This window comes from Microcebus murinus, chromosome 19 (genome assembly GCF_040939455.1).
Source record: "Microcebus murinus isolate Inina chromosome 19, M.murinus_Inina_mat1.0, whole genome shotgun sequence".
Taxonomy (NCBI): domain Eukaryota; kingdom Metazoa; phylum Chordata; class Mammalia; order Primates; family Cheirogaleidae; genus Microcebus; species Microcebus murinus.
The window spans coordinates 35,942,354-35,966,687 of NC_134122.1; the positions used below are offsets into that span (position 1 = coordinate 35,942,354).

Consider the following 24,334-nt stretch of genomic DNA (forward strand, 5'->3'; position numbering starts at 1 on the left):
TACGTTCTTGGCAACTTTGTAGAACATAAGTTCACTATAAATGTGTGGGTTTATTTCTGGGTTCTTTATTCTGTTCCATTGGTCTGTGTCTGTTGTTATGCCAGTACCATGCTGTTTTGGTTACTACAGCTCTGTAGTATAACTTGAAGTCAGGTAATGTTGATTCTTCCAGCTTTATTCTTTTTGCTTAAGATGGCTTTGGCTATTCTGGGTCTTTTGTGGCTACACATACATTTTAGTATTATTTTTTCTATTTCTGTGAAGAATGTCATTGATATTTTGATGGGGATTGCACTGAATCTGTAGATTGCCTTGGGTAGTATGGACATTTTAACAATAGTAATTCTTGTAATCCACAAGCATGAAATATCTTTCAACTTTTTGTGTGTCCTCTTCAATTTCTTTCTCAGTGTTTTATAGTTTTCATTATAGAGATTTTTCACTTCTTTGAAAAGGTTGAGTTTATTCCTAGGTATTTTATTTTATTTGTAGCTATTGTAAATTGGATTACTTTCTTGGTTTCTTTTTCAAATTGTTTGCTGTTGGCACATAGAAATGCTACTTATTTTTGTATGTTGATTTTGTATCCTGCAGCTTTGCTGAATTTGTTTATCAGTTCTAATAATTTTTTGATGAAGTCCTTAGGTTTCTCTAGATATAAGATCATATTATCTGTAAACAAGGATAATTTGACTTCCTCTTTTCCTGTCTGGATACTTATTTCTTTCTCTTGTCTGATTGCTAGAGTCTAGCTGGAACTTCCAGTATTATGTTGTATTGCAGTGGTGAAGGTGAGTATCTTTGTCTTGTCCCAGATCTTAGAGAAAGGTGCTTGGCTTTTCCTCATTCAGTATGATACTCACTGTGGGTCTGTCATATATAGTTTTTACCATGTTGAGGTAATTTTCCTCTATATCCAGTTTTGAGAGTTTTTATCATGAAAGGATGGTGAATTTTATTGAATGCTTTTTCAGCATCCGTTGAAATAATCATACAGTTTTTTGTTGATATATCACATTGATTGATTTTCTTATGTTGAACCATCCTTGCATCCTTGCATGCTTATGTTGAACCATCCTTGCATCAATCCCACTTGATCACAATGAATAATTCTTTTAATGTGTTCTTGAATTTGGTTTGCTAGTAATTTGTTGAGGATTTTTGCATCTATGTTCATCAGAGATATTAGCCTATAGTTTACTCTTTTTTATTGTGTCTTTGTCTGGTTTTGGTATCAAGGTAATACACGCTTTATAGAATGAGTTTGGGAGTATTCTTTCTTCCTCAATTTTTTGGAATAGTTTAAGTAGAATTGGTATTAGTTCTTCTTCAAATGCTTGGTAGAATTCAGCAGTGAAGCCATCAGGTCCTGGGCTTTTCTTTGATGGGAGACTTGTTATTACTGCTTCTATCTCATGACTTGTTATTGAGATTTTCCATTTCTTCCTGGTTCAATCTTAGTAAGTTGTATCTGTCTAGGAATTTATCCATTTCTTATAGATTTTCCAACTTATTGGCATATACTTGCTACTGTCTCTAATGATCCTGATTTCTATAGTATCAGATGCAATGTCTCCTTTTTCATCTCTGATTGTATTTATTTGGGTCTTCTCTCTTTTTTCTTAGTCTGGCTAAAGGTGTGTCAATTTTGTTTACCTTTTTAAAAAACAAATTTTTTGTTTTGTTGATCTTTTGTTTCAATTTCATTTATTTCTGGTTTTTCTTTATTATAATATTCTTTTCTTGTACTAATTTGAGTTTGGTTTGCTATCGTTTTCCTAGTTCTTTAGATGCATTGTTAGGTTGTTTATTTGAAGCTTGTCTACTTTATCGATGAATGCACTTATTGCTATAAACTTCCTTCCTATTACTGCTTTTGTTGTATACTATAGATTTTTATATGTTGTATTTTCATTTATTTTGAGAAATTTTAAAAATTTCTTTCTTAATCTCTTCATTGATCCACACTGTCACTCAGGAGCATGTCGTTTAATTTCATGTGCTTGTATAGTTTCCAATGTTATTGATTTCTAGTTTTATTTCATTGTGGTCAGAGAAAATACTTGATATGATTTCAATTTTTTCAAATTTATTAAGACTTGTTTTGTGGCCTAACATATGGGCTATCCTTAAGAATAATCCATCAGCTGAGGAGAAGAATGTGTATTCTGCAGCTGTTGGATGAAACATTCTATAAATATCTATTAGGTGGGTCTGTTTGGTCTATATTGTAGACCAAATATAGGTGTTTGCTTTATATACCTGGGTGCTCCAGTGTTGGGTTCATATATATTTATAATTGTTATATTTTTTTCCTCAATTGACCCCTTTACATTATATAATAACCTTCTTTGTTTCTTTTTACAGTTTTTGTCTTGAAATCTATTTTATCTGATAGAAGTATAGCTACACCTGTTCTATTTTTGGTTTCCATTTCTGTGGAATATCTTTTTCATCCCTTTCTTTTCAGAATTTGTATGTCTTTATATATAAAGTGCATTTCTTTCAGACAACATATAGTTGGCTCTTGGGGTTTTTTAATCCTTTCAGCCACTCTATGTCTTTTGATTGGAGAGTTTAGTCCATCACATTCAATATTATTATTGATAAGTGAAGACTACTACCATGTTATTATTTCAATTCTGGTTGTTTTGTGGTCCTTTCTTTCTTATTTACTTCCTTTCTGTCTTCCTTTGTTAAAAGTGATTTTCTCTGGTCATGTGTCTTAATTTCTTGTTTTTTACTTTTTGTGTACCTGTCATAGGTCTTTCGATTTGAGGTTAGTATGAGGCTTGCAAAAAACATTGTATCACAAATTATTTTAAACCTGTGACAATCTGCTTACAAACAAACAAGAAAAGAAAAATCTAACAGAAATTCTACCCTTTAACTCCATCACTTCTCCAACTTTTAAACTTTTTGTTGTTTCCATCCATATCTTTTTATACTATTTATATCTCCCAAAAAGTTGTTGTAGTTATTTTCGATAAGTTTATCTTTTAGTCTTCCTACTCAAGATATAAGTGGTTTATACACAGCACTTATAGCAACAGAGTATCCTACATTTGTGTCCTTACTATTACCAGTGAGTTGGTATACCTTTAGATGATTTCTCATTGTTCATTAGCATCCTTTTCTTTCAGATTTAAGAACTCCTTTTAGCACTTCTTATAGGACACATCTGGAGTTGATGAAATCCCTCAGCTTTTGTTTGGGGAAGTCTTTATTTCATCTTCATATTTGAAAGGTGTTTTTGCAGGATATAATAGTCTAGGATTAAGGTCTTTTTCCTTCAGCACTTTGAATATCTCATGCCACTCTCTCCTCGCCTGGAAGGTTTCCACTGAGAAGTCTGCTGTCAGATGTTTTGGAGCTCCTTTATATATTATTTTTGTTTTTCCTTGCTTCACCTAGGACTTTTTCTTTAGCCATGACCTTTGGAAGCTTGATTATTAAATGCCTTGATGTAGTCTTGTTTGGGTTAAATCTGCTTGGTGTTCTATGACTTTATTATATCTGAATATTGATATCTTTCTCTAAGTTTGAAATTTTCTCTTTTATTATTTTCTTTGAATAAAACTTCAACCCCAATCTCTCCCTCTACCTCCTCTATAAGGCCAATAACTTAGATGTGCCCTTTTGAGGCTATTTTCTAGATCTTATAGGTGTGCTTCATTCTTTTTTTTTTTTTTTCTTTTTCCTTTTTTCTCTTCTGAATGTATATTTTTAAATAGCCTGTTTTTAAGCTCACTAATTCTTTCTTCTGCTTGGTCAATTCTGCTATTGAGAGACTCTGATGCATTTCTCACTTTGTCAACTGAACTCTTAAGTGCTAGAATTTCTGCTTGTTTTTTATTATTTCAATCTCTTTGCTAAATTTCTCTCATAGGCTTCTGAATTCCTGCTCTGTGTTGTCTTGAAGTTCACTGAGTGTTTTCAGGACAGCTATTTTGAATTCTTTGTCTGAAAGATCACATATTTCCATTGTTTTGGGATTGGTCACTGGTACCTTATTTAGTTCATGTTTTCCTGAATGTTATTAATGCTTGTGGATGTTCATTGATGTCTAGGCATTGAAGAATTAGGTATTTATTTTAATCTTCACAGACTGGACTTATTTGAACCCATCCTTCTTGAGAAGGCTTTCCAGATATTCTAAGGGAATTGAGTATTGTGATCTAAGTCTTTGGTCACTGTAGCCATATTAGCAGTGGGGTGCCTCAAGCCCAGTAATGCTGTGACTCTTGCAGACTCCTGGCAGTACCACCTTGGAAGAATTGGGTGAGATATGGGAGAATTCCATGGATTACCAGGCAGAGTCTCTCACTTTCTGTGTTGGGTCACTGGAGTTGGGGGAGGAATGACCTGCTTACTCCCTCATGGCCACCAGTGTTAGGTCATACCTGAAGTCAGCCCAGTCTCACCCAAAGCCCATGATGAATATTGCCTGGCTACCACTGATGTTTATTCAAAGCCCAAGGGCCCTTTAGTCAGTAGATGATGAATCCTGCCAGGACCAATTCCTTCCCTTCGGGTTGTTCCTTCACTCTGTTGATTGTTTCTTTTCCTGTGCAGAAGCTTTTTAGTTTAATAGAGTCTCATTTGTTTATTTTTATTTTCGTTGCCTATGCTTTTGAGTTCTTAGCCATAAAATCTTTGCCTAGATCAATGTCTTGAAGAGTTTTCTCTATATTTTCTTCTAGTGGTTCTATAGTTTCAGGTCTTATGTTTAAGGCCTCAATCCATTTTGAGTTGATTTTTGTATATGGTGAGAGATAAGGGTCCAGTTTCATTCTTTTGCATGTGGTTATCCAATTTTTCCAACACCGTTGATTGAAGAGGGTATCTTTAACCCAATGTAATTTTTTTGGCAGCTTTGTTAAAAATCAAATATGTGGATATATTTCCAAGAAAAATCCCAGCAAAGGCAACAGTGCTTTGGCAGGGGACTGGCTTGTGAGGCAGGGCTGCTCCAGGCTGATCTATTTCCCAGAAATGCTGGGTATGGAAACCTGGGAAGGTTCTTTCCGTGCTTCTATTTGTGCCCAGTGCCTTTTCAAGGCTACTACTTGTCTGGGAACTTTCCTGAACTCAAGATTCTTGAGCCACCATAAGCCCCCTGGCTGTTTATTTGCATGAAGGCCTCCCCTGGTTTCAGGAACAGCTGATAAAGCTGCAGTGGGCCAGGCTACCTCTGGTTCCTCTGGCTGAGGGATGCCACCCTCTGCCCTGAGAACCGGTTACAAACCTGCCTCCCTTCTCTGCCTCTGATACATTCCCTCTCTCCCCTTCAGCCAAGCAGTGTGCTTTCTGTTGACTTCTTAAAACATCCCCTCCCCCTCCCAGTGAGGTTCAATTTATATAAATTTATCATTTCTCATTCTTAAATTCTTATTCGTAATCCTTCGTGTAAATTTTCACCTTTTCATCTTAATCGTTTCTCTCCTTTTTAACCTTTCTGTTTTTAACTTTTCATGTTGTTGGCTTTATCTTTTACACTAACTCTCACAATTTCACTTTGTCTTTATTTCATCTTATAAGATTCACCCAATCTTATTTTAAATTATAAGATTTCGGCCGGGCGTGGTGGCTCACGCCTGTAATCCTAGCACTCTGGGAGGCCGAGGCGGGCGAATTGCTAGAGGTCAGGAGTTCGAAACCAGCCTGAGCAAGAGCAAGACCCCATCTCTACTATAAATAGAAAGAAATTAATTGGCCAACTAATATATACAGAAAAAATTAGCCGGGCATGGAGGTGCATGCCTGTAGTCCCAGCTACTCAGGAGGCTGAGGCAGAAGGATTGCTTGAGCCCAGGAGTTTGAGGTTGCTGTGAGCTAGGCTGACACCCCGGCACTCACTCTAGCCTGGGCAACAAAGCGAGCCTCTGTCTCAAAAAATAAATAAATAAATAAATAAATAAATAAATAAATAAATAAATTATAAGATTTCATTCTGTCTTATCCCATTTCATCTTGTCGATTTCACTTCATCTTTGTTTTACTGAGTGTAATTAATCAGAATTTGCACTTTACTTTATTCTGTTTTTAAATTTTCAATTTCCCTACTTTCTACTATTTCTGTATCATTGTACAAATGTGGCTCTTTTATTTTCCTTCATCCTTCTTTCCTGTTTTTTTTGTTTGTTTGTTTGTTTGTTTTTTTATTTTTATTTCGGCATTTTCCTGTTTTTTTGTTTTCCTGAGTAGGCAGCAGAAAGCCTAGCCCCGGGGTCAGGGGGTGGCTCCCTCCCTGCCAGTTGTCTGTGGCTCCTCCAAACCAACCTCCAGCCTATCTGAGACTGGCTTTCCAGATAACCTCACCCCCCAGGAGACCCTGAGACACTGCCCCTGGGACAGGGCAGTGAGAATTACCTCCCTAAGGGCCACACACCTGCTCTGAGGAGGCCGTGCATCCCAATGCCCCATGTCACCCAGGCATTGCTCAGGAGGCCTCACGTTTTATTATAATCCAGAGAATTATAATCTGTCCTACCCCCTAGAGGCTACCACGGGAGCCTCTCATTTGGCTTCCTACCTTTTCTCCACATAGCAATCTTTTGAAAAACATAAAATAGATCACTTCCCCGCTTTGCTTTAAATCCTGCGGTGAGTTCTCATCCTACTCAGAATAAAAATCTCAATGCCTGCCACGTGACCAGCTGCTCTGGTCTCTGCCTTCCTTCTCCCTCACTCCCTCTGCCTAGTCCCTGCCCCTCCAACAACCGAGGTCTCTCTTGCAGGAGCACCTTTACACCTGACATCCTTCCACCCAGAGTGCTCCTGGCCCAGCCATGCACAGGTGGCCTCCCCATCATCCAGGCTCAGTGTCACCTTCACACTCAGCACAAGCGCCCGCTCCACACGCACGCTCCAGAGCCTCTCTGGCATGCTGTCCTCCGTCACAGCATCGGTCACCATCGGGAATGCTCTCGTGTGTTTCCTTATTTATTTGCTAAGCTTTAGGGCTCTAATAATCACAGAGTAGCTCACGTTTGACCAACTCACCCACAAAAAGTAATCATAAATTCTGGACAATACATAAAAGACAGTGCTTAAAAGGCACTGGGAAGTGGCCAAAAACAGGAAGAAACTAACCGAAGGGGAGTTGGGTTTTGGAAGAGGGAAAGACACAGGGTGATTTCCTGCTTTTATGGCTTTCCCCTGAGGGCAGCCCCTAAGTCAGCACCCTGGGAGGCCATAAACTTGAAGGACTCCCAAGAGAGAGTTGAGGGCCACACCAGCAGCTATAAAGCCAAAGGGACACCCTGGAAAGGACAGAATCACAGAATTTTGTGAACGACTCTGCCAAACCTCTGGTTGACCCTTAAACCACATGCACATGGGACAGACTCCAAGCAGCCCAGCTAAGCCTAAGGGAACTGAATAGAAATTCCCCCTGCTGTCAGGGTTAACGTCCTGCTAAGACAAGAACCAACAAACGAATGAATCAATACTCTTCGGATGAGCCCAACAGAAATAGGGTCTCGCCAACGTATCCTTCATGAAGTCCAGGGTATAATGCAAAGTTACTACACATACAAAGAAATAATGTCGTCCATCTTCAAGAGAAAAGTCAATAAAGGGACAGCAACCTCAAGTTGATTCAGATATTGGGATTAGCTCAAGGTCCTAAGAGAAAATATTTGCTAAGTTTTTATTGTTTGTTTTTCACCGTTAGAATGTGAGCTCTGTCACAGCGGCAAACTTCATGGCTTTGTTCTTGCTCTATTCTAGCACTTAGAATACCAAATGGCACCTAAAAGTGCTCCCAAATAGGAATGTGCTGTAAAGCAAGATGACTTGGGGCCCCTCCTAGACAAACTGAACATGGACAGAAAACAGAACGATTACTATTCTCTTTTCAACACAGGGTGTGGATTTATGGTCATGAATTAGTAATAGCTGTTATAGACTAGTGGGTTTGCTGTCTAATAACTGCCAAAAAGAAAGCGTGTAGATCAGCTATTCTGAAACCCAATGTAATGTCATCATTTTTGCAAAAAAAAAAAAAAAAAAAAAAAATTCTCACATTCTTCATTAATTAATTGCTTTAGAATCCAAAAATATTCACCTAAGATTAGCTCGTTCTAGGACCTAGATGTTTAATTTGTGGCCAGTTGATATCAGAAGACACACGAGGAAATTGTGATATTTAAGGTTAAATGCAATGGTTTTTTATTAGGAGGTTAATTACATAGATGTTTATTTCACCTGCTTTAAGTTTTTTCTAGATGAAGAAAGTTTTTCTGCTACCGTCAAAGTTTGGGACATTGTTATACCCTTTGGTGTTCACATGGGACCCCAAATTCTCCTTGACGTGCTTCTCAGCCGTTCACAGGCAGGGAGGGACAGGATCAAAATGTTTCACAACCTTTGGGGCGCAGGTACTGACCAATCAGAATGGAAGTGTGCTGAGCACCAGCCAATCAGAAGAGACGCCCTCTCTAATGAGATGGTCCAGCAGTAGCTGCTTCCTGAGTGGCGCTCTGTTCCGGAAGGTGTCCTGGTCACCTCTTCAGTTTTCATAAGAGGATTTCAATGCCACCTCCAGCTCTACCAACTGTTAAAGCATATGGGGTTGTGCTCCACCCGCAGCCCAGGGCAACCGCCCTCCAAGTACTTGTCAAGAAGAATTACTTCAAAATTCGTCGCCCAGTGCGCACACTGTTGGGAGAACAACCACTGAAATTAAGATGATCCATGTTTCTGAACCATGGGTTTAAAGCTATTAGTAGTCGTGGAGGACTCTTTACTTATTTTACTCATAAGTAAAGTTTTATGAGGAACCTCAGTATGATAAATGACAGAAACAAAGCTAAGGGTTTGGGGTGTATACAAAACCTGCCTGGTTTCTGCACCCCATCCTTTACCATCCCTGTGCACACATGCACACGTGCACACACACGTGCACACACTTGTACATGCACCTACACACACACTCCCATATCAACACTGCAGCAGCCTCTGATGCCACTGCATGGAATCACTCATCACGGAGGACGACTTGGAGGAAAGGCCTCATCGTAGGTAATCTGAACTCTAATTAAGATCGAGCCAGACCTTCAGAGAATGTTTCAGGCCAGCTCTATCTTGCTAACCATCTCCCAGCCTTGAGGAATATTGCAAGAGGCAGCCCTATGAAGCTCCTTCCCATAAGGGACTGTAAAGCCACTTAGGACACTGCTGTGGCGTTATACTGTGGCTTCTCTTCGAGGACCCATGGGCAGTATTTTTCTCTGCCTCTAGGAACAGGCGTAGCTGTGCCTCTCCCAAGTAGCTGGTTTGCTTTCATTGCATCCATGCTGGGCCTGCAATAAGAGACTGTTTCCCTCTCTGTGTTGGCTGAGTGAGCTCAAGGCCACCCCAGAGTTCCGCCTCCAGCAAATGCACCGGGTCTGATGTCATACATTTTGTGTCCTAACCTCATTTCCTGGCTCCATTCTCGCTTTCCCAGTCTTGTTTTCCCTTTGTCTTATTTTCTTCGTCCATTTATTTTTCATTTAATTATGTCTTGCCGTTGGATACGCATCTTTGCAAACCGTATTGCATCCTTTCTGGAACAAGGTGGAGAAGATATAAATGGATCCTAAATGTTGGGTTTCTGCAGTGCACCGCGGCTCTCATAAGTTGGCTACTTTATGATCCACTTCAGCAAGCACCGGCTCTCACATCAGCAATTTCCCTGTCTTTTAAAACTAGGAAATCACTCTGCCTGGCCAAAGAGACAGTGATGATTAGCTAACTAGATTTCACTTTATTACATATCTTGTTATCTTCTGTGTACACCACCATGCCAAGGGGAGGCGGGAAAGAAATGAAGCCATTGCTCTGTTTGAATCTAAACATTTGTTACTCTTCTTATACTCCCCGTGGACTATCTTTACCCTCAAGGGCAGGAAAGGGAAGATTCAGGGTGTTGGACAATCTCATTGGAGCTCAGATGTCTTAAATTTCTGCTGGTGTGATTTCATTTTCCTCCAGATCAGTGACTTGCAAGGGAGAAAGGAATCTTCACCATCCAGCAGTCTGAGATATTGGTTGCCTCCCAGCACCGTCCCTCTCAGGTGGCCCTCAAGTGTCTTGGGGTCAGAAAAATAGATTAACTGTTGTGCAAAAAGAGCAGTTAAGTCCACAAGAAAGCAGGAACTCAACCCGAGGCTCTGCTCCCCGGATCTTAGCGTGGCAATGAGCTCTGAAGCTCAGGCATCAGCTGTGCTGTATAAACAGGAACTAAACAGAAACAGGCTAGACTCAGGAAAGCCTCTCCCAGAGGAGGCTATAAAACGGGAGAGTTCTGTCACACGGGGTTTTCAGTTCGCCAAGGAGCCCACGGATCATGGCAAGGCTGGGAGCTCCCGAGATCAGAGCCCCGCAGTGCCCCATCGCGGTGCCCCACCCCGGTGCCCGTGGCTTCTGGCGCGCTCCGAGTGCAAACCCACGCGTGCTGTGAGCGGAAACCCCCAGGACGGCTCCCGGGCACAGCAGCAGAGACTCGAGAACATTCTCAGCCTTGGCATCTGGGAAACATGCTGAGCTTTCCTTTCCGACTCCTTCTCGGCAGGGGTGTCTCTGACTTCAGGTGCATGCACAGCGCAGCCGGTCTCAGACTGGCCGTAGGGACCGATAAGGAAAGACGCTGCCATTTGGCTTCGAGGCACGTCCCGGGGCACTGGAGCCACGGCTAAGACGGCGACCCGGGGCCTGATTCACAACGCACGTGGGAGTCAGGGCCACCCCCCGGTCCTGAGGCGCCTGCAGAGCACCTCTCTCTGCAGCGGAGGACAGCAACAGCACCCCGAGTCCCCGCAGAGCGCAGCGGCAGGGAAACACGCCGCCTCCTTTCTGCGCCGCCTGGGGGCCGGCGACAGCCCTGCGCCTGGCTCCTTGCTGACGGCCACTCTGGGACGGGGCCTAGTGGAGCTCAGGGAAGCCTGGACCTCCTCTCGGGTCCTCAGAAGGCAGGGCAGCCGGGGGCCTGCGGGCGGGCGGGCGCGCGTGGCGGACGCCCATCCTCGGCAGCTCTGCAGAGCTGGAGCGTTCGGGCCCAGGCCGCGCGAGGGTGCGTGGGTGACGCCGGCCACGCGGGGCTGGGCCTGCGGGGCCTCCGTGAAGCTGAGGGACGCGCGGGCTTCCCTCCCCTGGGACGGCGGCGCGCAGCCCGGAGCCGTGGGCGGCGGCGCCCGCGGTGATTTGTGCGTGTCCCCGGCCGGGACTCCCCGGAGGACGCGGCGGCCCGCTCCCGGCCTCCCGTGACAGAGCCACTTGTCATCCTCCTCCGCCTCGGGCGCTGGCGAATGCACACGGGCGGAAATCAGTTAATAACGGCGCGCGTCTTATAATAAATTTTAACAATTTAAGAGTGCGGTACAGCTTTATTATAGTTTTTATTTCACTACACTAATTCAGCGCGTAATAACCTGCCAGAGACACAGAAGTCACTTGACGTATGCTCTGAGCGCGGAGATAATGGAATAAGCTCGGAGGAGCCCTGGGTCCCACCCAGCTGCGCCCCCCTTCCCTGGGGAGCAGCGACGACGACGACGACGATGGGCGCGGTCCTGGCGGCGGCTGGCGGTGGGGGCGATGTGAGCTCTGCCACGCCGCCCAGCCCCAGCCCCAGCCCCAGCCCCAGCCCCAGCCCCAGCCCCAGCCCCAGCCCCAGCCCCAGCAGGGCTTCCCCATCACCCTCCCCCGCGGGAGGCGGAGATGGGAGAGCACAGGCCGTGCTGTGTTTGAGGACAGACAGCCTTACTATCCCGGGGGACAGTCCTGGCCTCAGCCTGCCCCACAGCATTCCTGGGACCTCTTGGTGGCTGGAAGGCAGAATGGCTCACCCTCTGGGGACTGGCAACTGGCCACCCCCCACCCCCCATTCAGGCCTGACCGGAGGGGAATGAGGTCAGGCCAAGGGACAGGCTCCTAGCGCCCAGATCTAGCTTTGTCACGCGCCCTCTCCCTGGCTGCCCACCGTCCCTACAGCGCCTCTTGGACACTGGTCTCCCGGTGTGGCCCCCGGACCAGCAGCCTCAGTGCCACCCGAGAACGCTGTCGGAGGGGCACAGTCCCACCCCTGCTGAGTGGGAGATTCAGAGGGCGCAGGGCCCAGCGAAGCTGCGTCTTAACAAACCCTCCAAGGGATTTATTTGGGCACACGCTGAAATTTGAGAAACACTCAAGCTTCAGAGACGAGGAGAGAGAGCTTTGGAAATGCCAGCTGGTGCTAAAATCAAGTAATCCAGAGATCTGAGGTTTATATGCTCTACCTCTATCTCTACCTTGTGAGAAAAGCTTGATCCTCAGTTTCCACATTTGGAAAATAAGAACACAGGCTGGATACTCGCTCAGGCCCCGTGCAGCCTTGACAGTCAAGGATGGAGGGTTGAAATAAAGTTGAAAGACACCCAACAATGCCCCTTTCTCTAAAGAGGGAATCAATCTTAGAGTCCCCCAAGGGGTGCGTTGTTTCCAAGGACCATCTTAGTGTCAAAACGCAAGAGGACAATGGCCAGGAGCTGGATCTACAACCAGGAAAAGTTAAAGAAGGGGAGAAACCAAGTCAGTTTGAGTGCGGTTGAGCATGTGCACAGTAGAGAATCTATCTAGGTTCTTGCCTTTTTTTTTTTCCCAGAGAGAGGGTCTCGCTCTGTTGCCCAGGCTAGAGTGCAGGGGTGTCATCCACAGCTCACTGCAACCTCAAACTCCTCGGCCTGAGCAATCTTCCTGCCTCAGCCTCCCGAGTGGTTGGGACCACTGGTGTGTGCCACCACTCCTGGCTAATTGTTTCATTTATTTTATTTATTTTTTTTTTTTAGAGACAGGGGTCTCACTAGACCTGAACTTCTTGAACTTCTCTCAGGCGATCCTCCCACCCTGGCCTCCCGAAGTGCTGAGATTACAGGCAGGTCGTTGCTTCTTCAACTATCTTTTCTCTCTCCTTCATTTTTTGCCTCTATTTCTTGATTACCCATGCCTCTAAGAACATGACAAAGTCTCTCCCATTCTATTGAGAAATAAAACCCTTTCTTAGGTTTTGTGGTTTCTTCTGCCTGCCGTCTTTCTCTCCTTCCCGTGGAAACGACCCTCTTGAAATAATGGTCCCCACTCAGAGGCATCACAACAAAGCTCCCATTCCTTCTCTGATCCCTGCCGCAATCTGGCTTCTCCCTCCTTAGCTCCGGGAACCTGGCTGGCCGCCTCCGCTTGCCAGCTCCGAGGGACGCTTGCGGACCTTATGTTGCTTGCTCTCTCTGGCATTTGACAGGCCCTCCTCTCCAGGTTTTACCTTCTGACTGTCCCTTCCCAGGCTTCAGATGGTGTGAAATAACTGCCACTCTTTGCCTTTTTTCTATCCTAAGTTTACAATTTTATATTTTATGTTTCATTGCATATACACGTATATTTGTAGACGATCCAAAATATGTTACGGAAATAGACGAGGGATGGCCACCTAATTTTTTCAGCACTCTTTCAATGCAAGCCCGGAAGAAAATACAGTTGACCCTTGAACAATGCAGGGGTTAGGGGCAGCGACCCCCCATGCAGTCAAAACTCCGAGTGTAACTTTTGACTCCCCAAAACTTAACTACTAATAGCCTACTGTGGCCCAGAAGCCTTACGGATAACATACACTGTTGATTAACACAGAGTTTGTACGTTGTATGTATTATATATACCGTATTCTTATAATAAAGTAAGCTAGAGAAAAGAAAATCATATGGAAGGGAAAATGTATTTACTATTCATTCAGTGGAAGTGGATCATCATAAAGGTGTTCATCCTCTTCGTCTCCACCTTGAATAGGCTGGGGAGGAGGAGGAGGAGGAGGAAGAGGAGGGGTTGGTCTTGCTGTCTCTGGGTGACAGGAGTGGAAGAAAATCCACATCTAAGTGGATCTAGGCAGTTCGAACCCATGTTGTCCGAGTGTCCATTGTACTTCTATGAATCTGAAGTTTCTGGAGAACCCAGACCACACTTTGCTCATATTTATTCTGCATCGAACCCTCGCAGTCAAACCTGTGTCATTCAAGGGTCAACTGTATTCTTTTAGGGTTAAATGCCAGACAACTTTTGTTTTCTTTGAGAAACTAGCATATCATCTCATGGACAATGAAACTCAGGAAGGAATTCTCAAAAAAATTTGAAACAGGCAAATGGAAAATGTCAGTCCCTGGGAATGGTACCAACTAGAAGGGACCCCAGACGGTGTGGCCCTGTGGTAGAGATCATGTCCTATTTCTTGATCTGACTGCAGTTCCACACGGTGCTCGGTTTGTTAAAGTGTTTTGAGCCATATAATCATGATATGAGAACTTTTTTTATCTGCATATTATATTTCAGTAAATTTTTTAAAGGAATTCCCACTTTCCAATTTCTGACTAGGAAGTTCTGACCAGATTAGTGACTCCATTAGAGTCTCACAGAACCTTATGACCTTTATTTCTGCATTCTGTTTGTTTTTTTCCAGTTCTTGTTCTTGTATTCTAAATTGTATTTCAGAGTGCAAATACAATTTTTTTGGCACAAAATTTTTTATGCTTCCAGTATGGTTATATATTTTAGATTTCATTTTATATACACATCCAAAATGCTATTCCAAATGTTTTATGGAAGTTGACAAGGTATAAATAAACAGATATTCTTTCAAGTATGGTAAAATCTGTCTTTTGTCTCTATGTCTTCTATGCCGGGCATGTAGCAGTTGTTTGATTAATGCTGAAAGATAGACAAATTTATCGGTAAAGAAAAAGAGAAAAATAGGGTGAGAGCTAAAGGGGTTTGTAGGGGTTAGGAGAGGGTTCTCTGTGAGAACAGAAAGATCCTAGCAGGTCTACAGGGAGGTGGGAAGAGGCCAGGAGAAAAGGACAAGGTGAAAATGGGGAGAATGATCTAGAAGTCCTGGTCCCAAGAAAAGAGAGGACACAGAATGCAGGAAGGGAGTGAACTGTCTGGAGCAAGGGACATGCCTCTTCCCAGCCTCCTTGATTGGTTTCTCATCTCCATAACCTGTAGCTGGCTGTGATGTCTCAGAACTCAGTCCTTACTTATCTCCACCTCCCATCCGTCTCCTGCTGATCTCATCATGGATGGCTTTCAACACCATCTGTACGCTGATGACTCCCAGCGCTGTCTCCAGCCCAGCTCTCTCCGTCAACCCAGGACTGCCTACTCAACATCTCTGCCGGGAGGCTCAGCAGACGTCCGCGAGTCAGCATGAGAAACACCCAACCCCTGCTCTTCTCCCAAACCTGCTCCACCCACAGCGTCCCCATCTCAGGCCAAGGAAGCTTGAGTCATGCTCGACTCATCTCTTTCCCTCACACAACTATCCATTGCCTCCATCCTCAACACAGAAAAGCAAGTTCAGAATCCCAGCGCTTTTCTCCACTGGTTCCCCCTTGGCCAGCCACCGTCACCTCTCACATGGATTGTGTATGTTCACCACCCTGCCCACCCACAATCTTTCCTCAACACAGCAGTTAGGAGGATCGTTTACAAATGTTTCTCCTTTTGTGGGGGGCATCATGGTGCATGCCTGTAATCCCAGAACTTTGTAAAGCTGAGGTGGGAGGATCATTGGAGGCTGGGAGTTTGAGACCAGCCTGGGCAATATAGCAAGACCTCATCTCTACAAAAAATTTAAAAATGAACCAGGCATGGTAGTACATACTGGTAGTCCCAGCTACTCAGGAGGCTGAGGCAGGAGGATCACTGGAGCTCAAGAGTTCAAGGCTGCAGTGAGCTCTTATCATGCCACTGCTCTCCAGACTGGGCGACAGAGCATGACCCTGTTTCTAAAAAAATAAAAATAAACAGTTTTTCCTCTTCTCCAAGCCCAGTCCTGGCTTCCATGCCACTCAAAGAGAAAGAAAACCAAAGTTCTTACAACGCCTCCAAGAATCTTCATTCGGATGCCACCTTTATTTGTTTGGGATTGCACTTTACTTAGGACTGCATACACACACCCATGTGCGGTCACTGTCCCTAGACCCCGTGCTCCTCCTCCGCTTTGTTTCTCTCCATAGTGTGCACTGCCACCCAGCATGCCACGTATTATACAATTCACCTTCCTGCTGCTGATTTTTGTCTTCTCCACTACCTGAGAGCTCCCCAGAGCAGGGGTTTCTGTTTCCTGGTTCACTGCTGCAGCCCCAGGGCCTGGAACACAGCCTGGGAGAGGATCGATGCTTGAGACGCATTTGCTGAATTCAGTTTTCCCAAGTAGTTCTTTATCTCCTTGGGGTCTGGCCCTTGCCACCTCTCCTGTCTCGTCACATGGCCCCTGACAGCAGCCAGATGCAAGTGCTACCGCCCCCTCAACAGGCTCTCGCACATTGGGTCTTTGCTTGTACCCCTTCCTCAGCCTGGAAAGATGCCCCAGAGCCACCTCTCTGGGGACTCAGTTTGGGAGTCATGTGCATGAGACCAAGCTGGGGTGGGCACCCTGCTGTGCCCCCAGGGTCCACTGGATTCTCCTTTCTCAAGCCCCCCAGCTTGTCCTCTTGTCTGCTCGCCTGGCCCCCTACTTGAGAACAGCAGTGCTGCCTCTGTCCTGTCACACCCCCGGCCCCCAGCCCCCAGCCAGGGGGTCCTCAGTGGATGTTAGGTGGTAGTGGTGGCCTTAGTTTTTATGATGGGGATTGTCTTCGACAACAGTTATGAAATCAATGACTCCCCCAGTAGTGACTGTTTCCACCCAGACCAACGTACTGGTTCATTGACTGACACATTGATTGACTTGTTCTGCACACCAGGGTAACACACTGAGCACCTCTCTCCACCCAGAGCTATCTACCCTCTTCAGAGCCCCTTCTCTTCATCACAGCATGAAAAAGAGGAGGTGGCTGGCACCTGGTGAGGGAAGGAAGTTGGTCACCGCCACGTTCCTCAGCAATGAAGATGGCTCCAGGGACAATCCTGGCCCCTGGGACAGGTCCTGAGACAGTTTTTTATTACAGTTCAAATTTCCCCCCAAAATGGATATATTTGAGTCCAAGTTTATTACAGTCACGGGGCTCTTGGATCTACCCGGCTCAGCTGTATTTCCTAAGTAAACTGAGTGAGCAGTGGTTTTGCTTAGTCATTAAAAATCACCTATTTGAAGGTTAAATGTCCACAGACCAGCATGCATTCAGTCAATCAACTCTTATGCGGCTTCCATGCCCAATCAGGCCCTGTGCTGGCCACTGGGAGAGGGGCAGTGACACCGAAGATGTCACCCCTGCCCTGAGCAAGGCTCGGTCCAGTGGCCAGTGAAGGAGCCACTGTCGCTATTTAAACGGTTCAATCCCTCGTGTGAATGTTTGCTTCCTTGAAGGTGGCTGCAGTTGAAAGAAGAACTATTTCTTTGTACCGGCTGCAAACACAGACTTTTGCTAAATGATCCCATTCAGTCCTGCCTTTGCCGTATCACAGATGAAGACACTGAGGCTCACGTGCTCTTGCATGGCAGGCCTGGGACGCCACTGAGGGTCTGCCCCTGCCCGCAGGCCAGGCCTTTCTACCCTACCGCCCTGGTCACCCCAAGGCCCACCAGGGCCACTAAAGGGACATCAACGAACCACAAAACAACACGCAAAGTTGCCAGGTCTAAACAAACTCCAGTGGGACCTGTTTATAGCTCCTTGAAAGCCAGCAGCCACCCAGTAAACTAACACACACACACATACACACACACACACACACACACACACACGCGCACACACACACACACACACACACGCCAGTAAGTTGAAAAGACAATGTGACACAAAGCGACGGTCTACTGAATTACTTATTGTTCATGGACCCCTAGCCAGCCCAGAGACACAGTTAGTGGCGTCTATCTCAGGCCTCTTTTGGCTTCCCCTAGAGAGTGGCAGAAGGGTGTCGATCCTTGAGCATGAATGCATGGAGAGGCGGGGAGACCTATGGCCTTTGAGCCACAAGGGAAAGGTGCCACAGCTGTGTGGACCCTCTCTGCCCTCTGTGAGCTCAGGGAACCCCACCCCCACCCCGAGCTAACCATGGCCGACTCCAAGCGAGACCCTGACCCTCAGTGAAGGCATTCACAGATGAACTGAAAACATGACCCTGGAAAAGAGCCCCAGCCCCCCAAAGCCACCCTCCCACAGGCCTCCTCTCCTCATCCCACATGCCCCAGGCCCCCTGCCGACTTTGTGTTTGCAGGAAATGGTTCTCCCTGGGTTCTACCTTTGGAATCTTCAAATCACCACACAGACCCACCAAGGGGCATGGTGATTAGGAGGAATCCCATCAAGTGCTTCACTCATGGGTTTTGAATAGTCTCCCCTAACCAGGGAGTTTCTGCCACGGCTGGGAGTTTTTTATTATTCCGAGAATACGAATTGCACAGCCCCCACATGCCTGGGAAGCAGACAGGCTGCCTTCCACGACACTTACCCGGGGAAAGAGCCCATCCTTTGCGGGGGGATTGGGAAGGCTCTAGCTGCACACGAAATAACTACTGACCATGCAAACAGCTCAGGACTCTGCAGGCAATAACTTTTGGGGAGAAGCCCCGCTCATGTAAGTGGTGTTTTGACTCATCCTTCTCAAGACTTGAGAGGCGATGTTAACCACCCAACATGTTTTAAAATCGATGGAAAAATCAGCAAGTGTGCTTTCTCTCCTAAGCTCCTCTGGGGCTGGGGGGGAGGGGACACAGAGGGGACCAGAAGCCCCCTCCCAAGCCATGTGGACCCATGCCCTGGGACCCCAGGGACTGTCACTCAGGACAATGCAAATGGCTCCCTCTGCCAGGACCTGACTTTCAGGGACATCTGTGAAGCCACGTCAAAATGATTGAAAGGAAACCTTTCCTTTTGGGCACGACTCGAGAAGAGCATTTCACCCAGAAGGGAGCCGCAGGGGCGAAAACAAATCAATGAAGGACTTGCAGATAGATGTTCCCCGGGCCCGAGTACAGTTTACACAATGCAATGGACAGAGAAGATAAATCTGCTCCCTCTCTCTGCCAGGCTAGAGCAGATTCCTGAATAAAAACAACTCTTTGCCACAGAACCTGAGACTCGGCTGGAAGTGAGTTTCCTCAAAAGGCACAGGGGACAGGATTAGGAATTCCTGAAGTCATACTGCAAGCGTTTGAATCCAGCAGCGTTCAGAGCAAGGGAAGGGGAGGCTGGGGAGGGCAGGGGAGACAGGTGCAGGCAGGACGTTCCTCCGGGACGATTCACGGGGAGAAAGTTGTACAGAATTAGTTTTCCAATAACGCAGGAGAGCAGCCGCACTGCCATCTTCAGACTGAGTGGCAGGTCATCGATTTGAGAAATAAATCAAGTCGGGGTTATGCTCTTTTCATTAGAACCAGGGGGCAGGGACCCGGCCAGGAAGAAATGGTTTTGCATGGGCCAGAGCTTAAAGAAACACGTTTCCTGACTCCTGCAAACCACTTTGGCAGCCAGGTAGAGCCAGGGCCAAAACAAACACATTAGGAGCTACCTCCACATCTCCCACCCCTGCCCGCCCCCCCAAAAAAAAACCCATGAAAACTTGATTCGTCTCAACTAAACATAAGCTGGGAAGTGGAGAGGAGGGAGGGGAGAGGAAAAGCGAGGAGAGCCAGGCAGCGTCCATGCAGTCAGTTGTGTGATTGATTTAGAGCCACACCAGCCTCAGAGTGCCATCGGCAAGATCATACCTCCTGCTGATCTCGGGGGAAATTCTCCAAGATCCATGGCTGGGAGTTAAGGAGAATCTCTAAGCCATCAGGAAGGAGCAGAGCACTGCAGCTCCTCAGAATGATGGACCAGGGCGAGCTTTAATTAACAGGGTCTGATGCCTCTTCTCTTTTGGTAACTGAGCAGATTTAAAGGGCTAGAGCCCCAATTTGAAGGGTGCCGGTGCCGGTGCTGGAGCTGCCGTGCTCTGCCGTGGCTGCTCCGGCTGCTGCTGCCGCTGCTGGAACAGCTTCCTGCAGACCTCTCGCTTCCGCAAGGAAATGGGCTGTGAAGTGGAAAAGTTGGGGTGGGAATGCTGGGGTCTCTCGGGCTGTGTGGTTTGAATCGAATCAGAACCGTGGGGCTGTGGACACAGGCACTGCCCATGCCAGTGAGTGCCAGCGTCCTGCAGGCTGTGTCCTAGGTCAGGGAGAAAGGGCTGGGCTCAGGTGACATCAGTGGCACCCTCTCCAGATATGGGGCTGGATAGGACGCTGCCCAGGCAAAGCGGGAAGCTTGGTTTCTGCTGTGTGCTTCTCTCCTGAGAGTTCTGCGTGGTGACAGCCACCGTGTAAGCTGCACACACACACCCCCGCCCGTGTGCACTCACATGCCTGCCCACAGATACACACATACCTGCTCACATACACACACACCTGCCCATGTACCCACCACACACATGCCTGCCCATATATACACACATACCTGCTCATGCACACACACACCTGCCCATGTACGCACTACACACATGCCTGCCCATATATACAAATATACCTGCTCATGTACACACACACCTGCCCATGTACACACACCTGCCCATGTACACACACATGCCTGCCCACATATACACACATACCTGCTCATGTACACACACACCTGCCCATGTACACACACATGCCTGCTCATGCACACACACACCTGCCCATGTACACACACCTGCCCATGTACACACACCTGCCCATGTACACACACATGCTGACCATGTACACACACACCTGCCCATGTACACACACATGCTGACCATGTACACACACACCTGCCCATATACACACACATGCCTGCCCATGTACATACATACTTACCCATGTACAAACACCTGCCCATGTACACACACATGCCTGCCCATATATACACACATACCTGCTCATGTACACACACATGCCTGATCATGTACACACACACCTGCCCATGTATACACACCTGCTTACCCATGTACACATACACCTGATCATGTACACACATGTGCCTGCCCATGTATACACATATGCCTGCCCGTGTACACACACCTGCCTATGTACACACACATGCTTGCCCATGTACACACACATACTTGAAGCACGCACACATGCTTGTTCATGTATATACACATGCCTGCCACATATGCACACATTCCTACCCATGCACATACATGTCTGCCCATGTATACACATGCATACACATGCCTGCCCATGTACATATACATGCTTGCCCATGTACATACACATACCTGCCCATGCACACTCATACCTGCTCATGTACACACATACCTGCCCATGTACATATGTCTGCCGCATACACACACATCTGCCCATGCACATAGACATGCTTTCCCATATACACACACATGCCTGCTCATGCATACACAGGTACCTGCCCATGTATATAGACATGTTTGCCCATGTACATGCACACATCTGCCCATGCACACACATGCTTACTCATGTACACACACATGCTTTCCCATGTACACACACATGCTTTTCCATGTATACTCATACCTGCCCATGCACACATACTTGCCCACCTTCAAGACACCCTAACACAAAGCCTCGTGGCCTACACCCAGCCAGACCCCTGCCCATACAGCTGCACATTGCAGGTAGATGACCAAGAAAAGTAGCTGTGACATAGAGCACGGCCAGGAGAGGAACCTGGGGTAAGGTGGCCACAAGGATGAAGGGACAGCAGACCCATGTTGGAAGTTCCCTGCTGGCTGTCTTTGATAGAGCAGGGATCTGGGGCAGGGAGAGTTCCTGTGTCAGGGACAGACCACCACCCTCAGAGGACCCCTTGCCACATGGCCTCTTCTACCCGATGCTGCTCCGACAGCTGCCGGTCTCCCTGCGAGCTCATCTTGGCTAAGACCTCTGAGACTCGTCCTCAGAGTAGCGTGTTGTGCGTGGCGTCCCAGGCAGTGAACTTGACTTTTCTGCAATGCTTCTTCAGTGCTCCTTGCATGACCTTTCTAATACCATTTTCCCCTCCTAAGCCGACTGGTGCTCAGTAGCCAGAGGCCATCAGGGAACGTGAGTGCCGGGGTATCTGGGAGGAAGCGGGGCTGTGGTGTGGGGGTGAACCTCAGGTTGCGCCCACACTCTGATCCCCTTGAGCCAGGTTCTCTAATTTGTGAAACAACAGAGTTGAGCTGAGCCAGTAATGCTCTTAACAGAAGAGCAGGGAAGGAAGGGGACATCTGGGCTTTTAGAAAGCTTGTGCCATTATCTAAACACCACTAAACCTGACCGAATCTTGGAGGAAGGGGTCAGCAACCTGCAAAGGGCATGCCCTAAAAACCTGGAGAAACCCCGTGCAAGGTCGTCTCTATTGGCCTCAGAGTCAGGCAGGGATTGAGTGGCTGCGGTCTGATCCCAGGTGCTCCTCGGAGAAATGGGTCCTGCCTGCAGCCAGCTCAGACTGGTGGTGTCAGAAAGAGTTCAGATCCCAGGGGGACCTTAGGCAAAAAGTTCCAGAGCCTTCCCTGCAAACCTCTCTCTGTGCCCACCCTACCCTGCCCAGCTCCCACCTTTGGATGCCCAGAGCCTTCACACCCACTCGCAATGAAATCTTTGTCCCAAAGAATCTGCTGTCACCCATGCAGACATCAGTTAAACGTAATTTCTTGTCCTCTTTGGAGAGGTTTGCATATTCCATCCTCTCCTGGCCTTGCTAGCAAGGCAAATGGTGAGATCGGGGCAGAGGACAGGCCCTCGGCATGCAGCGTGTCCCTGCAGACTCAGTGCCAGAGGCCCCCACCCCCAGCACCTAGTGGGGCCTCTCCAGGGAAGGCGGACTCTGCGGTTATAGGGCAGGCACAGCAGGTGCCCGGCAAGGACCACAGGACAAGGAGGTGGCCGGAGCGAAGTTCCAATCTCTATTCCACCGCCTGCCCCAAGACCTCAGGTCTCTTTCCTCGTGTTCATTAATAAAATCAAGCCCCCATTATTTTTGAGGTTGGCGACGAGATAGATTCTCACATGGGACAGGAATGGTGGCCTCAGTGCTGCCTTTCCTCCAGGCCCTTGGGGGCCTCTTCTCACGTTCCCATAGTCCCCACCATGATGGCCTCGTGGGCTTCGGTGGCCCTGGAATGCCACAGTCCACGTCTTCGCTCAACTGTGTCCACAGTTCCTCAGAACAGAACTAAACCCAGGCTGGACTATCAGGATAAAAGTGCCATGAACTCGGACGGTAGCAGGGAGCTGGTCACCTGGGCAGAGACAAGGACCCAACTCTCACGGGCCCCCCGCTGTCCGGTGGGCTAGGGAGGTGGTCCAAGCGTCCACCACTGGGGCGTGTTCTCGTGGCTGTCCTGACCTCTCGACGTCCAAAGAGAGGAGACCAAGGCAGGGAGAAGGAGGTGTTCCCTCAACTCCTGCCTGAGGGCCACCGTCTGCACCCTTCTGCCCAAATGCACCGACCTCCCAGCCCTGGCGACTGACAAATGGAAGGTCCGGCTTCTTCCTTCCTGTCTGCAGGAGCTGAACTTGATTGAGATAAGCTTGTCACGCTGCAACCTGGGAGGCTCGTCTCTGTTTAAGGTGGGGAGATCTGGTGAAGCCTTGCAGTCGGCCTGCCCACAAATCTGCTTCTGCGCTGGTTTGTCACGAGCTGCCCTCGGCTCCAGGAAACCCACAGAGACTCTGCCGTGGTGGGGCCGGGCTGTCCCGACCACACGTCCCAGCTCCCGGCCTGCCGGTTCCCTGCTGGGTTCAGCCAGAGGACTCAGGTGGGATATGGGAGGTGAGACCTTCCCTTTAGTTCCCCGGTCCTGGTAGAAACAGCCACTCTTGCAATTACTAATCTCTGAATGTTTTCAGCTCCCTATTCCTGGGCAACTAATCATCTGTATGAAATGCCATCTGTTTGAGACATCTCTTGTAGTTTTTGTTTTCCTGACTGGACAAGAATTTTCCTTGGCGATCCTGAATTGGAGTGTTCTAATAGTCACGATCCAGCCCAGTCTGAACATTCTGGCACATAGAACGCATGTTGGAGTATAAATGTCAGCATTCACAAGTTAAAGGAAATTATCCAGCTTGGGCAACATAGAGAGATCCCATCTCTACAAAAAATTTAAAATAGAAAATTAGCTGGGCGTGATGATAGTGCATGCCTGTAGTCCCAGCCACTTGGGAGGCTGAGGCAGGAGGATGGCTTGAACCCAGGAGTTAGAGGCTGCAGCAAGCTCTGATAGTGACTGCACTCCAGCCTGAGTGACATCGCAAGACCTTGTCTCCAAAAAGAAAATAAATTTTTTTTAAATGAAGGAAGTTACAAGAGGGAGGGAAGTTTTACGATCATTCCTCAAGTTGGAGCCCGTGGACACATCCTGGTAGTACATATTTGCCATTTATTCCACCAAATTTATAGCTATCAAAAAAAAAGTATTCCTAGTCTAA

The 24,334-nt window shown here is 47.2% G+C and overlaps 1 protein-coding gene across 2 annotated transcripts in view; it reads right to left on the minus strand.

Annotated features, from left to right (window-relative positions):
* Positions 1-19,940, minus strand: part of CALN1 (calneuron 1) — a 455,972-nt gene extending 436,032 nt beyond the window's left edge. Inside the window, exon 1 of one of the 2 annotated variants that reach the window (XM_012764069.2) lies at positions 19,658-19,940. The gene's annotated coding sequence lies outside the window, so the exon portion shown is untranslated. The remainder of the gene's footprint in view (positions 1-19,657) is intronic. The other variant, XM_012764071.3, reaches the window with a different exon arrangement.
* Positions 19,941-24,334: the final 4,394 nt, after the last annotated feature.